We start from the raw sequence: 18,192 nt of genomic DNA on the forward strand, positions 1-18,192 counted from the left end.
AGAATCTCCTCAAAAAAGGGAGAATATCTTAATTGATTGGATGTCCACCTCCCACCCCAATGTGGGCTCTGAGCAGGTACTCAGGACACATGTGAGGAAATAGAAGATGGGTGCGTGGAAGCTCCCTGGCCAGTATCCCCCAGATTCCCTAGGCATTTTCTCAAAGGAGCCAAGAACCCAATGTGATTATGACATCCTTCTGGGGTTGTAGCCGCTTTAGCTGCAGAGCCAACTGGTGTTCAGAAATGTCTGTGGCTGGATCCAGATCACCCACATTGAGTGCAACTAGCGATCAATCACTGGAAGCAAAATGAACAGAAGTGCCAAGAAACAGGGAGGGCAAGGAACAACCCGACCCCGCCCTGCTAGCTGATGCCACTAATGGTAGTTGGCAAAAGCACCAGCCCCTGCCTCCCAGCTTGGGAATGCCACAAACTTCCCCCAAACCCAACTCCTGTTTATCCTCCAGATCTCAGCATAAAAATGTTCCTCACTTAAGAAGGCCTTCCCATACCTCCAAGACTGAGCTAGAGCCCCCAAGTTTCTGCAATGCCCCTTCTCAGACCAGTCACCCTGCAAATCCATCTTCTGCATCAGAGTGTATGTCCATGGGGAAGACCTAGATCTGGATCATTCTTTGCTGTTTCATTTTGAATATGTCCACAGGCCCCAACACAGAGTTGGCCTTCAGTATCAGTCAGGGTCTAATTGTGGACTGAAACTGAGGGTCTTTGATGCAGGGATTTGGTTACTCAAGGGATGGAAAGTCTGAGAAGCCAAGGAAGATGGTGAGGAAAGCAGAGATTAGCAATAGCAAGGGGTTACCGCCATCCCTAGGCTGGAGGACCAGAAGAAGAGGCAATGTTATCATAGCCCACCATTGAGGTCTCCTGGTGGAAGCTGGAACCACAGTGGGCACTGAAGACAAAGAGAAGATGCAATCTCTGCTGGGGTTGCTGCTTGAGCCAAAAATGGAGAATACATACCATGATCTTCTCTTGTGCCTTCCAATACACCATGAGTCCCACCAGCAGAAACAAAGTGATGGGAAAACCTGATAACTACAGCTTTCAGGGGCCATCTCCTGAGATGCAGAGCAGAGCAAAGGAAGCTTCAGGAATGTATCTGAGAGAAGATGGGTCCTGGTCTAACCTTGAAGGAGACCTAGCTCTTCTTCTATCCTGGACCCGTGTTAGACCTGGACATTGTGCTACGGTAACAAAACCTCTTTCATCTCAGTGGCCTCAAACAACAAAAGCTGAACACTGGCAATTAAATAAATGCTTTCACTTGGAAGTGGTATTTGTCTCTTCCTCTGACATTTCACTGGCCAAATATGTCATATGCTCATCATTCACTACAGGTGAGCAGGAGAATTAACCCCTCATATGGTCTAAAAAAGAGAACTAGAAACATGGGGTGGGGGACACCTGGATGGCTCAGCGGTTGAGCATCTGCCTTCAGCACAGGGCGTGATCCCAGAATCTGGGATCGAGTCCCACATCGGGCTCCCTGTGAGGAGCCCACTTCTCTCTCTGCCTGTCTCATTCTCTCTCTCTCTCTCTCTCTCTCTCTCTCTCTGTGTGTGTCTCTCAGGAATAAATAAATAAAATATTTTTTAAAAAAAAGAAACATGGGGTGGGAGGGGCAGGTAGCAATAATACCTCACAGCTATCTTAACCACTCCCACCCAACTCTTGAGTCTCAACTAGTTATCGGAATCACTTAAAATGCCCTGACCACCCCCCACATTTCCAACCACTCCCCTAAGGACCCACTAAAATGATGCTATAAAATTGCACATATTCATGCTCAAAGATGATCACAATACACTGATTCTGAAAACAGCAAGCCATGGAAACTTAGCAGCTTAAAACAAGAACAATTTATGAACTTAGAATTTCTGTAGGGTGGGAATTTGAGAGTGGCTTGGCTGGTCAGTTCTGGCTCAGAATTTCTCATGAAGTTGCAGTCAGATGTTGTTGGGACTGTCATCTCATCTAAAGGCTTTGCTGCTTCAAGGTGATCTGCAGGGTCTACTCCAAGGTGACATGCTCACAAGGCTGATAAGTAAGTATATATACTACAATATGAATTTTTAAAAATCGTATGGTATTATATGCTTATATTAGGGTAGCCTGCCACCAACATGGTCTCTCATACTCCTTGCCTCCTCACTTGTGGATGGTTTTCTTCCATATCGCATCAGGGTTGGTCTGCATGACCAGTAGAATATGGCAGAAAAGACAAAGCATGACTTCAAGCGTAAGTCAAAAACATCACTGCCGCTTCTGCTTTGCTCTCTCTTGGATCACTCACTTTGGAAGAAGCACCCTACAGCAAGAAAGGTCCACCAGTGAGAAACTGAGGTCTCCTGCCAATGTCCAGCACCAACCTGACAGCCAAGTGGGTGCGCCATCTTGGTAGTGCACCCTCCAGGCCCAGTCACACCTTCGGATGAGACTGCAGCTCTTTGAGAGACTTCAGGACCGCAGCCGCTCAGACAATCTGCCCCTGAATGCCGTGTAACCCGCAGAAACAGAACTGTGACATAATAAATCTGCATCGCTCAAGCCATCAAGGTTTGGGATAATCTATGAGATACGTATATAGGTTGAATATTCATGTGGGTGTAGAGAGAGAAAGAGAGAAAAAGGAAACTTTTAGAAAGGTAAGGTTATGAGACAGGGTAATGATTTTCTTCAGTGTTTATCCAATTATTAATTTTTCTACAGTGAACACCAATGACTTGGAAGGCGGGAAGGAGGAAAAGTAGCAGCCACTACGGGGTGTTGAGGGCGGCCTTTTATAGCTGCTTCAGATACTGAAGTAAAGCTTGGCTGTGCCAGAGAGTTAACGTAGCTGCCAGTGCAGATAACTTGTCAAGGAAGATGGGTGAGCCAAAGGAAGAACCTGCCAATGTCCACTGTGGGCTTCTCCACCCAGTTAGGCCTGCTCTGAGCCGCCCAGAGGATGTGTTTGGGAACCTGGTGCTGGAGACTGGCCGCCAGGAAGGGGCGGGGGTGTTGCATTTGGAAAACCTCAAGGTTTCTGAGCTGGCAAGAGATGTCAGCAAAAAGCCCTCGCCTGTCTAGACAAAAGTTTGATTTTGAATCAAAAAAGGGAACGTTCGCAAATAGGAAAGCAGTTTAAGCATTTTTTCTCCTTTGAAACTAACCATGAATTTTTAACTATCAACCCTAAAGAGAGACAGCAAGACTCCGGTGGCCACACCAGGGATTTTAATATTGCCCACCCCCCTCGCCCCCCAGCCCCAGATGGATGGTGAAATGGGGCCATTTCTGAGGCTGAACATTGACTTCTCGAGCTGAAGACAGGGGTTTAACAAGACCCCAGGGCATCCGGGAGGAGAGACAGGCTTCCAAGGCGAACATCTGAGGCTCGGGGAATCGGAGTTGCTCAGGCAGCCTGAGAAAATGATCAATCGGGCTGCTGACAGAGGGAAATTGCTGTCCTGGGTTTCTCTGACCTCAGGCTGCGGGAAGAAATCCGCCTTGGTTCACCTGGCCCCCTGGGTAAGGGCTCCCGGGGGCTGCTATCTGAAACCACAGTGCCGGCTGAGTCTGAGGGCCAGGGAGAAAGTCTGCCCTGAAGGAATTTCCCTGAACCCCCCTTCGTCCCGTACACCTGACCCTACTCTGGGCAGAGAAGCTGGACACTGAAGGCTGAGCCAGGCGGGCAGGTCGGAGTCATTGGCTCGTAAGGGATGGAAATCTGGTGGAGGGTCCCCAGGCAGAAGAAATTGTAGAGGGCTAAGGAAGTCTTCCAGGGCCTTAAGATGGGGGTGCACCTCAGCTCACAGGAGGGGAAGAACAGGACAGAAAGGCGCTCAGGGACCTAGTGGTGCCTCAGGGACTCTCTGCAGGCTGCTTTTATTCCTCTGCCCTTAACCACAAACAGACTCTGGGTACCTCTCCTGAGTCAGGGCCACCCCACAGTGCCCAGCTTTACAGGTCTTTGGGCCAACCGCTGAAAGAGAATGAGTCAGTATGCATGTGAGTGTGTGTGTGTGTGTGAGAGTGTGTGTGTGTGTGTGTGTGTGTGTGTGTGTGTGTGTGTGTCTTTTAATTCCTGTCTCTCAGCCCTAAGTGATCACGGAGGGAACTCTGATTGGCATATCTTGGGTAAGCATCTAGGTTTAGAGGACGGTCGATGAATACAGACCTGCCTGCCAGGGCCCTTAGCCGGAAGCCAGGGAATCACAGTGGGGGAAGACTGGGAATATATATTCCAAATGGATTCTTCTGCTAGTCTGCAAATAGGGCCCGAACCCCACGCTGTGGGGGGGGTGGTGGTGGTGGTGAGGTCTGCACGACCATTCTCACTGGAGGGATTTGTGAATCGGAATCTACTTGCCCTTCCTTGGTGCCTCCCCTGAGCCTTTCTCACAGCACAAGCCTCAGGACTAAGATTTATTTTTGTGTTTCTGTAAACCTCTTCACCCCTACACTTAGCTTCATCCCCAACAACCGTGCCAATGAAATCATGAACCTGGTGCAATATTTCCTGGAGGCCTAGTGTTGGACTGACTGCCTTTGAATCTCCGCCCTGCTGTTTTCCAGCTGCGTGACCTTGGGCAAGTTGCTTAACCTCTCTGGACCTCTGTTTCTTCCACTGCATTACAGCTCAATAGTTGGCACAATAGTTGTAGCTCCTTTATGGAGATGTTCTGAGTATTAAATGTAGGCACAGGGCAGCCCAGGTGGCTCAGCGGTTTAGTGCCGCCTTCAGCCCAGGGTGTGATCCTGGAGACCCAGAATCGAGTCCCACGTCGGGCTCCCTGCATGGAGGCTGCTTCTCTCTCTGCCTGTGTCTCTGCCTCTCTCTCTCTTTCTGTGTCTCTCATCAATAAATAAATAAAACCTTAAAAAAAAATAAAATAAATGTAGGCACACCTAACATAGTGCCTGGCTCAGGATAACTCTTTATCGTCATGTGCTTGATGTGTTTGATGACAGCTCACCATTATCATTACGTGTTGATCATGTACTTTATCATGTAAACAAAATGAATTTTAAACACTCGGAAAACGTACATGAGTCCTAGCATACATGCTTCCTAAAGGTTTTCCTGGCTGCTTAAAAACAATAAACTTTGTATAAAGCAAAAGATCAAGGCGTTTGGATGAGAACATGATGAATCAAAAAGATGGGGATTAGGTGATGACACAGATGGACATTGCAGTGGGGTCAGACGGCAAGGCAGTGTGAGGTCATTGTCAAGGGCACAGACTTCTAAGCAAGGCCAACTGATAATCAATGTGGACACCCATAACATTATTTTGGACGAGTAATTTAACCTTCCGGTGTCTTCGTTTTCTCAACTTTAACGCGGGGCTTTCCATAATACCTCTCTGTGGTAGACATCTGTTGTCAATAGCCATCCACCCCTCTGAAAAGCAGCGCTCTGACTTTCATTGGGAAATAGCTCTTTCCGTTCTCACCCATGTGGTTAGGCGGGGGGTGACCCTGCTCCACACCCTGGCTGCAAGAATGGGCCCTGATTAGCTTAAACCATCAGCACAACACATCCCTCTGGCCACAGTGATAGGCTTGGAAATGGACACACAACCCTCTCTCTAAGGCACAATGGGGTCTGATGAGATTCTGGCTCCTGAAAGAGGCTCTTGCTCTGCCTCTCTGGGGTTCAAAGCTGGGAGGAAGTAAGAATGGGATTTGTTGCAGCCGCCCGGTGACCTTGAAGATAGACGTTGTATGAGAAAAGCACCAATGCAGGAGAGATGGAATAAGCCAGGCCCCGAGGACAACTGGGTCTGGGATCCAGTCATTCCTAAATCTAGCCTACCCTTGGACTTTTCAATTCCGGAAGCCAATAATAATTGACAAGTACATAATTTGAAATTATGCTTTTTTTTTTGGCATAAGCCAACCAGAGTTGAGTTTTCTAGGCCTTGCAACTAAAAAGTCCTAATTGCTGCCTTATGTATGGGATTAAATGAGATGGTAAGGCTTGGAAAATACTTAGCACATACTAAGCCCTCCCTCCCCATACGTAGTTCCTATATTTTCAAGATGCCTGGGAGCACATCTTTCACTTAGTGCCATACAAAATGGCATGCCAGCCAAATCCCAAAACCTCCGCTTCCCTTCCAAAACCAGAATTTTCTGCCTATGAGTTACACAGACATCAGTACACCAGCCGGAGGACCTGCTAAGTTAATTAGCCCAGCGTTACTGGCGTTACATGGACTTGCTGGAGATGATGTTTTGCAAATTCGAGGTGAAATATTTAATTAATCAAAGCTGCTCAGCCACTTGTCATACCGAGTCAGTGTGCGCTCGGGCGAGGGCCTGGGCTCTGTGGAGGATGCCAGGGTAGACTTGTCCAGAATCTTCCATGTCCTTCGCCACGGTAACTGATCGAACAGCATCAGCTACACTGGTGAATTTAGAGCACTTGCTCTTGGCACCTGACGTTTCACAGCTTCAGGCTGTCTGGGGTGTTCAGGGGCAGGCCACCATCTGTGCCCATGGTTTCTATAGCACCATGAGAGAGCAGTTGACATTACATGCTTTGGGGAGTGGATATTTCCACTGGGGACCATATCAAAGGAAAGGAGACAAATGGTGTGTGTGTGTGTGTGTGTGTGTGTGTGTGTGCATGTGGGTGTGTGGTAGTATCCGCATAGACTATTTCACAGTGGACACCAATTACCTCCAAGGAAGGAGCCAGAATACCTGAAAACCCTTTTATAGTTTGAAAATATTAAGAGATAAAGCAGTTTAAAAAATGTATGTGAAATATTATTATAAAAATATATGTAGAAAATAATATAAATTTACATAGAATCATACATACATATATACACACATATGCATTTTCACCATGTTAATGTACATTTTAAAGTTCAGTCGATTTTATTTTATTTTATTTTTTAAAGATTTTATTTATTTATTCATTAGAGACACACAGAGAGAGGCAGAGACACAGGCAGAGGGAGAAGCAGGCTCCATGCAGGGAGCCTGATGTGGGACTCGATCCCAGGACCCCAGGATCACGCCCTGAGCCAAAGGCAGGTGTTCAACCACGGAGCCATCCAGGTGCCCCAAATTTAGTGGATTTTAGATTTTATATATTTTAAGTAGGTAACACACTTGCATGTTCCAATATTTTAAAAAATAACAAAAATAGGCAACATTATTATGGTACTTAACATGTGTTTTTATACACACACACACACACACACACACACACACACATTCATTAAGTCCTCACAACATCCTTGGGAGCTACATTCTATGATCACATCCATTTTACTGATGAGGGAACAGAAGTGCAAAGAGGTTAAGTCACGTGCCCACGGTCTTAACCTGCCAGTGAGCAGCAACGGAGGATTTAGGCTGATACTACAGGCCTTGGAAGCTGTGCATTTGACCTCTCGGCTGCCTTGCCTCCCATTGCCTCTGTGTCTTGGTTTAGTTTTCAGATTATAAAAGTAATATGTTCATGGCAGAAAAAAATCAAAAAGTACAAATGAAGGAAAAAGAGACCACCTGATAGGGCACCACAATCTGATACTTTTGTTGTCTATCTGTCCAGCCTGATTCCATGTGAGAATACACAGATATGATCTTTTTTTGTAAAAGGGGATAACTTTTGGCAAACATTTTGTAACCTGCTTCATCACTCAATACACTGTAAAAATAAAAGGGCTTTCAGGTATACATATACTACCAAATGCACACACGCATTATATATATATATATTTTCTGTTTTTCCATAAATAGTAGACTATATTCACAATATTCTATGCTTTTTTCCTTTAATTTTCCTTTCTTTTCTTCTTTCTTTCTTCCTTCCTTTCTTTCTTTCTTTCTTTCTTTCTTTCTTTCTTTCTTTCTTTCTTTCTTTCTCTTTCTTTTTTCTTAGAAACCATTCCCTGTTCCTATGGAAAGTGCTTCTCATTCTTTTATAAAACTGCATTATGTTCCATTGTCTGCTTGTACCATAATTTATTTCACTAGTCCATATTGGTAAGGTTATTTAAAATTTTTATGAAAGTGGTGACATTTGAACTGAGACTTAAAATAAGGTAGAGAGGTGAAGGTCAGGAGAGAAGGGAAAGAGAACAGAGTCAAGATGTACAGAATAGCACATGCAAAGGTCCTGAGGCCCATGATATGGAAAGAAGGTATGTGTGGCAGTAGCCCAGAACAAAATGGGGTGGCTGATGGTGCCTAAGGGGGCAGCAAAGAGCTGAAAAAGTAACTTCATCCTAAGAGCAAGAGAAGCCACTACCAGCTTTACATTTGGGGGACTTAAATATAAAAACCTACCTCCCTTTTCCTAAGAAGCCTGACCTAGGCCTGAGCTCCCCCACCCCTAAATGATGTGGATTGAATAGGGAGAAGTCTTGACCCCATGGCCCTGTCCCCAGGTAGCCTGCCCTCATCTACACCCTTTCAGTTAGCCAGAAAGAGTAAGGAACTTCCTCCATCCTGCCCGACCCTGAGGGCAAATGTGCTCTGCGGTATGTGGAGAATGCTTTTGTCATCTCCCACGCAGGCCTGGGTATATAAAGATACAGGAGAGGTGTTAAGCCTTCAGTAATTACCACCTCTAGGGTGGGAGGAGGGAGTCCAGATGGGGTCAAGAGGAGAGAGAGTTTATTTTCTTTCCGAATCCCAGTGAATTCCATGTTTTCATTAAGTCCCCAGGCCTGGGCTCACGGTGTGTGTGCGCGTGTGGCCCTGGGTTAGAAGGAAGGGGAATTGGTGCCACTGTCCTACTCTGTCGAACAGAGGAGCCAATCTGGCACCCACAGGAGCAAGTCAGCTTGGCCGCATTTAGGCTGGCTGTTGGCAACCTGCTCCCAATTTATACAACCATGTTTGTTTGATTGAACTAGACTAACCCTCCACCACTTTTCTGTGGGTCAAGAACACTTCCTCCCAGTCTTAGTTCCAGAATAAGGAAGTTAATGTTTTCCCTCTTTTTATGAGCTTCAGGGTCTGCCCAAAATGTCCCCCAAAATGGCTGAGACAGAGATAGCAGTAGACTCCAGATTTTAGAATGATCTCTCCTAAGAGCTTGTGAACCCTAGGGGACCTGGGATGTCAGGAGACCCAAGGCTCAGTTTTGCAAGTCCCCACATCCCATTTACTAAAAAGATGCCAGCAACAAATGTCTAACTGGTCTTCCTACTCCTGGCCCTTCTAATCGGTTTTATGCCTTGTTCTGGGTAAGGGTTGTTTCAAAATCATTATGATTATATAATTATTACTGTATGTCTTGGGCCCTTAAAGTGTATTGACTTATCCAACTCTCCCTGTCATGCTATGAAGTGGGACCTATTGCTGTTTCCCCTTCACAGAGGAGGAAACAGAGCGCTGCAGGAATTCGGGGAAGCAGCTAATTAGTGGCAGAGCTGGAATCTGACCCTAGATGGTCTTGCTCTAGAGTTGTGTCCATCCAATATGGCAGCTACGTGCGTGAAGTGCAGCAAGTCCCGTTGAGATGTGCTGTGAGTGTAAAACATGTACGTGATTTCAAAGGCTACATATGGAAAAGGGAATATAAAGGTTCTCATCCATTGGTTTTCAAATGAAGTGTTAAAATAAGAGTACTCTGGATATCTTGGGTTCCATAAAATACATCACTAAAGTTCATTCATCCTGGTCCCTCTTATTTTTTTTCTCATGTGGTTAGTGAAAAATTGTAAATTGCATGACTCATACTTTATCTACTTGGCTTTAGCCCTGGGCTGGAGTCAACCATCATGCTATACTGCTTCTCAGTGCAGAGAGGACCATGCCTGGAGCCCTTGGTACTTACACATTTCCCTTCCTAAAGCCTAATGATAAATTGGCCGGCACGCCATCCCATGCTCTGGGGCCTGCCTTCCTCTCTGGACACAGGTCCCACTGCCCTCTCCACTCCCCATCCCAGGCTCACCAACCTCATGCTCACTGACCTGAGCCACTGACCAGCAAACTAATGCGCCTCATTCTCTTTCTGCTCTTGTCCAAGCTGTTACCTGACTCAGAACACTGTTCCCTGCCTTCCTCTACTAACTCCCACCCACTCTCGTTCTTTACAGATGCTTTCCCTGACCCCCACATTCTCCATGTATGCTCTATGGCCCCCTGAATCTTTCCTTAATGGCACAACCACCACTGATAATTATATATAAGTGGGATTATATGACTACCAGCTTTGTCAATCAGAGTTCAATCGGAAGACAAAAATCACCAGTTATTTTAACAAGAAGAGTATAATATAAAAAAATTACCAATCTGGTAACTGGGAAGATGACACAAAGTTATCTTGGTAATAGCAACCACAGGGAAATGCCGCCACCCTAGAACAGGGGAATTAAGGGAAGATGTCAGCATTATTAGAGTTTAGAAGCTCAAAGGAGAGATCCACCTTGGAGCTAACACTTGGCTGATGACTCTGAGCCCAGAGAAGGGTCCCACGGAGCTGGTTCTCTGACCTCTGGCAAGGAGCCCTGCCAACTGGTGTCCCCAAGGGGGATGTGATGAAGCTGGTGCTACAACTACCAGCAAAATACAAACAGGACTTAGCTGTCACTAGGAGAGGCCCTGCTGCTGCAGGGGAACCACAGTGCTGGGGGATGCCCACAGGAAGTGCAAGTGGACAGGAAGGAGCAGGTCCCTCACCTCCTCCAGACTTCCAGCCTGTCTCCCTATGGAGTTAGCAGAGCCCAAGCGCAGGCCACTGGCAAAGCAGAAATGAGGTTTGCAGAGTCCTAGCCCCAGCATCCCAGGGGGAAGGTACAGAGAGTGAGTCACAGTGATGCCTGGAAGTATGGCTGATGCCCCCACCGGCTTGTATCCTCCATGAGAACAGGGGTTGGGCTCAACTGTGCTTGTCTTGGTTTTGAGAACACAGACAGTGAAACATGGGACTAAGAGAACAAGGGCCTTCACCTGGGAATGGGAGCCTAAGTGAAGTCACTCCCCTATCCCAAGGCCCATGAGGGGATTGCTTGGGAGATAATCCAAGGATGGCTGAAGAAAAGCAAGAATTATAGATTTTGTCATTGGCTTGGACACTGTGGTGCGTAGCTCTCCCTTACCGTGGTGATGAACAGACCAGCTACCATGACCACATCTTCTAAACCTAATTTGGGGCCATTGGCCTGACTCAGGAGAGGACAGACGACTTCCAATTAAGACTTGATCAGAAATGTAGACAAGTGTGAGTGCCACAGCTTCTGTCCCATCTTGCGCAATGACCAGCACATACTAGATGGCCAATAAATATTTGTTGACTAATAAATAAATGAAAGAACGGATGACTCTCTGTCCAGGAACAGATTCTTCTAGAGACACTCCAGCCTATTCACAAAATAACAGGACCCCACGTGCAGAGAAAATCCTTGAACAGGTGGAAAGAAAACGGGGCTCCATATCTATGATGCACACTTTGCAGATTGAGAAACTGATCCTCAGATTCCTGGGGTCTGTGGGGGGCAGAATCCAGCAAGGATGAGCTCTCAGCTTATTATCGGTATTATTATTTTCCAAATAAATGCATCATGCCTGTGAAAGACGATGAGAGTGGGACTTTTAATAATGTAAATATTTAATTCACTGTTGCCCAGTTCAATAAATAATGTAACAATAGTTTATTTTTAATTCCAAATGTCATACAATTATGCCCACTGATTTTAACTCACTCTTTACTTGTTGTCTTTAAGTAAATATGTGTCAGAGATGCTAATATAGAGATAGAGATAGATATAGATACATGTGCATATAGTTTTCCCCATAAGCTGCTCATGACAGGAAGCATCAAGCTGGTAAGCGACAGCTAAGAAATTATAAATAATCAGGGGTAGGCCTATAGCTATTCACGTTAATGCCAAGAGTCTAGGGGTGAATTTAATTCACTTCTCACTGGCCCTCTCAAGGGGTGGACCGAAGTTAGCTTTTCTCCTGGCGACTCAGAATGTCTGTTAAATGTCCCCCACAAGCTGCGTGACCTCGGGCAAGCCATGTGAGATCTTGGGGCCTCAGTTTCCCAATCTGTAAACCGCTAAACCGCCTCCAGTGCTTCTTTGGGTCATAAACATTCAAATAGCTGGAATCGTCAACCCCCGATTTATGTCGATTGACAGGGTCTCCTCGTATTCTGTTCGTCTTTCTCACTCCTCACGGTGCAAACGCAGTGATTTCAGAGGCCCCGAAACGAGCTGTTGGCAATCTACGTGCCCTAATAACGGAAGAATTGGACTCCCACGCAAAGGAAATGAGACTCCCAAGAAATGCCCCCGTTTATGAAAGGGCAGAAGGAAAAGAGAGAGACTTTTCATTCTGCTGAGGTTTAAACACTCGAGAACATTACCCAGGCATCAGATATCTTGGGAACAGGGGAGCCGGCGTCCCGCTAGGTTAGCACACATATGGAAAATGTTAGACGGAGAGGTGAGCGAAGTGCGAGTGTACATGAGTTCAAGAGACATCTCGATTTGTTTCTGGGAAAGGAGGAAATTGGCAAACACGGCAAACAAGCCAAAAGGTTGAATTAAGCTAAATCCCAGCAGAGGAAATCGGCACAGACTGGATGGGCCAGAGTATATATTTTTTTTTCCTCTTTCCTTTTATGTGTGTGCATGTGTCAGAAGAGGGGGACCCTTGCCATCACCCCTCTTCCTCATATTCTTCTATTAGTAAAACTTCCCCATTCGAGATACTTGGCCAATGTTCCCCAGAAATTGAGGTATTGAGTGCTCACATCCTGATGTCACCACCAGCTTGCAGGAAATTTCTCAGCCTCTACAGAGCCCAGATTCCTCCCATGGCATCTGGTGGTGACTTTGCTTATGTAGGACCCCTGGGTCAGAGAGCAGGGAGCTGGGATTCAAGGTCAAGGTATTTGCTAGGGGGACCTGAGCAACCCACATATCCACCTGCATGTCCCAGAGTTATCCTAAAATTCACCCAGTCTCCCAGGGAAGAAAGACGTAGCCAGACCAGCGGTCTACAGGCAAGGATTGCTTTGGATCTTAGACAGAGACAGCGCTAGAGAATTCTTCAGAATTTGTAACTGAATCTTTTTTCATTTAGAAGATACGGATTATAATTTACCACAGCATTGTCCATAACAGCCAAAGGAAGGGAGACAACTTACCAAAACCAAAGGCAACTGTTAAAAATAGATCCTAAACCTTATATTGGACTACTGAGCAGCCATCAAGAATCAGGTTTTTCAAAGATTTAGTAGCAAGGGAAGATTTTTATACATACAGTTGTAATCAGCAGGAATCAGAAATGTTCAAATACTTAGAATTTAAATTTATAATGTACAAGTCAATGCATGCAAATATTTAGGCACAGTTTCCGGGACTGGTAAACTGCCAGCCCATAGGCAATATCCGGGTCACTGACTCTTTTCAACTAGCCTGGGAGCTAAGAATGCTTTCTTGCTTTTTATTTTTTAACATTTCTTTACTGATCAAGAGAGAAAAAAAAAAAAAGAAAAAAAGAAAAAGGCTTCACAGCATGCGAAAATTCTGTGAAATTCAGATGTCAGGGTTCCACAATCATATTCTATTGGGCCACAGCCACGCTCATTTCTTTAGGTAGTCTCAGTGGCTGCTTTCCTATCACAACACCAGAGCTGAGCAGTGGCAACAGAAATTGCAGATGGCTGTAAAGCAGATCTGGGTGGCCCCTTAGAGAACATGTTTGCTGACCATACACTGAAGGAAGGCACGGAAGGAAATACATCAACAAGGAAAGAAACACATCAACAAGTGCACTGTGCAAGGATTGGATCATATAGGCTTTTTATTTTACCCTTAAAAATCTCTTGCAATTTCTACTTTTTCCTAATAATGACTATTCAATGACTTTTATGCTTGTCAAAACATGTCCGTTTATTTAAAATCTAAATAGGGACCCCTGGGTGGCTCCCTCAGTTAAGTTCCTGCCTTCTGGTCAGGTTATGATCTCGGGGTCCTGGGATGGAGCCCCCCATCGAGCACCCCGCTCAGCGGGGAGTCTGCTTCTCTGTCTCCCTCTGCCCCCCACCCCAGCTCATGCTCTCATTCACATACACTCTCTCTCAAACAAATAAATAAAAAGTCTTTAAAATAAAATAAAATTCTGCAAGTAGTAAATCTTTGATTTGTGGAAAACCTTCTTGCAGGACTGGGATGAGCAGGGAAAGGTCCCAGGGGATGCGAATAAAACTAGGTTCTCACTCCAAAATTTACAACCACAGGACCATCCACTATCATTTTTGACGGCCTACTACGTGCCGAAATTGTACCCTCTTTATCTCCTGGGCCTCATTCGAATTTCTCGGCCATCCTGCCATTACCTTCCCCCACTCACCCCTTGCTAAACCAGGTCCTGGAGACACAAAGCTGCCTGCTCGAGAACGCACGATGAAGGAGCTGGAAACCTAGGATCTTTCTGACCCGACAGCCTGATCTGTAGCCAGGAAACCCTGCCTCCCCATGGAGGCAGAACATGGAGGTTGCAAGTCCGACTCCGACCCTTCTTCCTCCAGCCAGCAGGACAAGCAGAACTCTGCAGAAGGTGACGACAAGTTCAATATCCCCTCTCTGCGTGCAGGGTGTCCAAGAAAGGTCGTGCCTCCGTTTGTCACAGTTGTGTGTGCTATTCTATCATTTGTCCTGTAAGGCTCTATTCAGCGATCATATTGCTTTTCCGTGCAAGGGGAGAAAAAAATCCCAGCCACAAATTGCAAGCAACGAGCTGAGCTGCTGACCAGATGTGCCAGTCTTGGGGCACTTGACCTGCCGGCTCATAATAGTTAACACGGGCTCCCCTAGAAAAGCCTGTAGTTAATAACATCCCCTTCTCTGCTCCCCAGGGACCCCCTGCTTCCTCCACTCTTCTTTCTAACACCCCCCCCCCTCCAAAGGCATGTGGAGCACAGAATACTCCAAAAACAGAACAGGCAAATGCCCACAGAGACACATGCCCATTTGGCATCTATGCCAAGGGCAAAGAACATGGACGTGGTCATGAGCAGTAGGAGAAGGGATTTGGAGTGGAGGAAATAACGGATTGCCATAAGGTGGCTCAACATTCTAACGAGAGAGGGGAACAAAGAAGAGGCATTCTGGAGAAAGGCAGTATCCAGTGTGGTTGGCATGCTCTGGCTCCAGCATCAAACACACCTGGGGTCAGTCCCAGGTCTGCCATCTGCAAGTCCTGAGACCCTGGGTTGGCCCCCTAACTTCTTAAAACCTCTGTTTCCTCATGTAAAATAATATGGATGGCCACTTCCTTGGGATGGCATGAGAATGAAATGAGAAATGCAGGGAGGGAGCTCAGCACAGAAATTGGTGCATGCTAAGACCTCAAACAGTAGGCTAGCTATTATTGTCATTCTTTTTTTTTTTTTTTTTTTTTGGTCACTATTATTATTATTGTGGCATTCGGCTCTTTGGTTTGGAGATTATTTCAGCATTCATGGTCCCTCGTGACTCAAGCAAGAAGGTGAAAGAGAGAAACTCTGGAACCTTGCAATCATCTGAGGAGGCACACAGTGGTGGGTAAAATGGGCTTCTATCCCATAACCCGTGGCAGCTCTGCACCAAGCTGCTGAGGGCTCACACCTCTGAATCTCCATCTTCTCCTCTGCAAAATGGTGATCATCACATCTCCCTTGCTACATGGTTATAGAAATTGCAAAGTAAAGAGTAAAACGAAAACATCTTCCCACATGTGTCACTGCCTGGTGCCTTGGCACAATGTGATTTGCTCAAAGGTTGAATGTGTCATCAGTATGGCCAGTGGCCCTGCCAGCCCCCAGAACCCATCATCCCTCTCATCCAACCCCCACCCTCACCAGTGCTCCACACCCACCACGGCCAATGTCTCAGGGGTCCAAGAGCATCATCTCCAATGGAGAGCAAGATCTCCACTGGCTGAAGCAACTTAGTCTGAGTAGGTCTCTTGCAAGAGTGGCCTGGCCCCATGAGCTGCCTGCAGCCTGCAAGCGGAGGTGCTGAGGTGCTAATGAGAACCAGATTTCTCTCCTTCTGAAGCTCCTCAAGGTTGCAGACGCCTGGGTTGGCCAGCCTCTTATATTCCGAATTATTGGGCCAAGCTTGGGCCAACAAAACAAACCCATTCAAGATTAGAATGAGTGCCTGGAGAGCGTGGAGGTAGAGGATTGTACAGCTCATGGAGATTGTTTTTCAGGGCTGGAGAGGTTAGGGGAGATTTGGCTGGTTACCAGGATCAGGTTAGATTTGAACCAATGAATCCATCTGTTCTGGTGCCTTGAATATCACTGAGGCACTCAATAATAATTTGTCTACTGAATTATCAGCCCAATTCTCAGATCCCTTGTTTCTTCAAGGGATTGACAGACACCAAGAACAGGTGACACGCTGTTCATTGAAATACCATCCAATGTTTATGCTAGACCACATAATGGCAAACATTTTAAATAAAAGGCCAGACAGTAGGTATTTTAGGCTTTCGGGCCACACGGTCTCTGTTCAGACTCTTCGCTTCTTCCATTGCAGCATGGGAGCAGCCATAGACAACACATACGAGGAAGGGGCTGGCTGTGTGCCAATAAAATTTTATTTGCAAAGTGAGACAGCAGGCCGGATTTGGCCCAAGGACTAGAGTTGGCCAGCTCCTGCTCTAGACCATAGAAGCAGGATCTCAACCTGGAGCATGGCCATCAGGCTCTGACATGGCAGCAGAAGCCAAGGATATTTTGGCTTCTGTGTTAGGCTCCTCTGGAAAGTAGACCCAAAGATGGGGCTCGATCGTGCAAGTAATTTATTGAGGGAAATGTCCATGAAGGATAAAGGGGAAGGAGCAGGAGCAGGCAGGAGGACTTTCATACCTAGATACAGGTCAGAGTTCTCTGGAGGGAGAGGGGGAAGGAACGGGTCCTGGCAGGAAGAGCCTTGATCACAGCACCATTGTGAGAACGTCCCAACCAGGCTTAAGGGGGGGGGCTGCTTTTACTATTACTGTTCTTTGAATCAACCTTAGCTTCAGGGTTGATGAAATCCATCATCATTCTGAAAGATCCTGTAAGGGTGAGAATCTAATGCCTGCCCCGAAGAGGCATGATTCCCTTCACATATAGACACAGCCATGTTTCCCAGAACATGTTCTGAGGAGCCCTGATCTTCTGGCCACAGAAGACCAAGGCAACAGGTAGGCTGCTAAGCCAAAGGATTCCACGCTCAACCAAGTTTGAGAAACATTTCTCTAAATAAGATTAAACAAATTCCCTTCCTGAAAACTTTCTCAGAGCCCTTGGTCCAAGATTCTGAGACTCTCCCAAACTTAACTTAGTATGGAGCTTTTTTTTTTCCCACTCAGTGCATCAAACTCAGTAGAAAATCATCAGGCAGCCCAGGTGGTTCAGCGGTTTAGCGCTGCCTTCGGCCTAGGGCGTGATCCTGGAGGCCCGGGATTGAGTCCCACGTCGGGCTCCCTGCATGGAGCCTGCTTCTCCCTCTGTCTGTATCTCTGCATCCCTCTCTCTCTCTCTCTCTTTCTCTCTCTCTCTCTGTCTCTTGTGAATAAGTAAATAAAATCTTAGAAAAAAATCATCTGTCAAATACAGTGGAAAACCCAGGGTAAAGATTACAGATCCACGGTGAGTCTGCAGAAATTATCTCACTTGATTGTCTCTCTCTCATCTGGATGTGAATTTGCCACATTCTTAAAAAAAATATCCATGTGACAAGAATGAATGACAAGTGTTTGAGAGTTTTCTAGAGAAGCAATACTGCATCAAGGTTTAGAGCATGGACTGGGACCCAAGCTTCAATTTCACCATCTACAAAATAGGATTAACAATGTTTCCTACATCACTGGGCTGTCATAAGAATTCAAAGAGCCATTAGGTATAAAAGCAGCTGAAACAGGCATTTACAACGTATTCCTTAAATGTTACCTACTGCTGCTGCCTACTAGACGTCCCTGTTACTCCCCTACGAGCTCCTAGAAATTGGCTCAACATGCTCACCAAAACCAAATTTCTTGTTTGGGACTCTGAGAGGGGATTCACCGAAGCTTGGTACCTGAGCTGAGATGAGATGATTTCCTGGAGGAGCAATTATAGGTCACAAAACCACGAGAGTATGTGTTTGCGGCCTGACTCCAGGTGGTAGCGTGACAATTCCCTCCTGGGCCCAGATGTGTTGGAAACTCTGTAGGGAAACTC

This window comes from Canis lupus, chromosome 26 (genome assembly GCF_003254725.2).
Source record: "Canis lupus dingo isolate Sandy chromosome 26, ASM325472v2, whole genome shotgun sequence".
Lineage (NCBI taxonomy): Eukaryota > Metazoa > Chordata > Mammalia > Carnivora > Canidae > Canis > Canis lupus.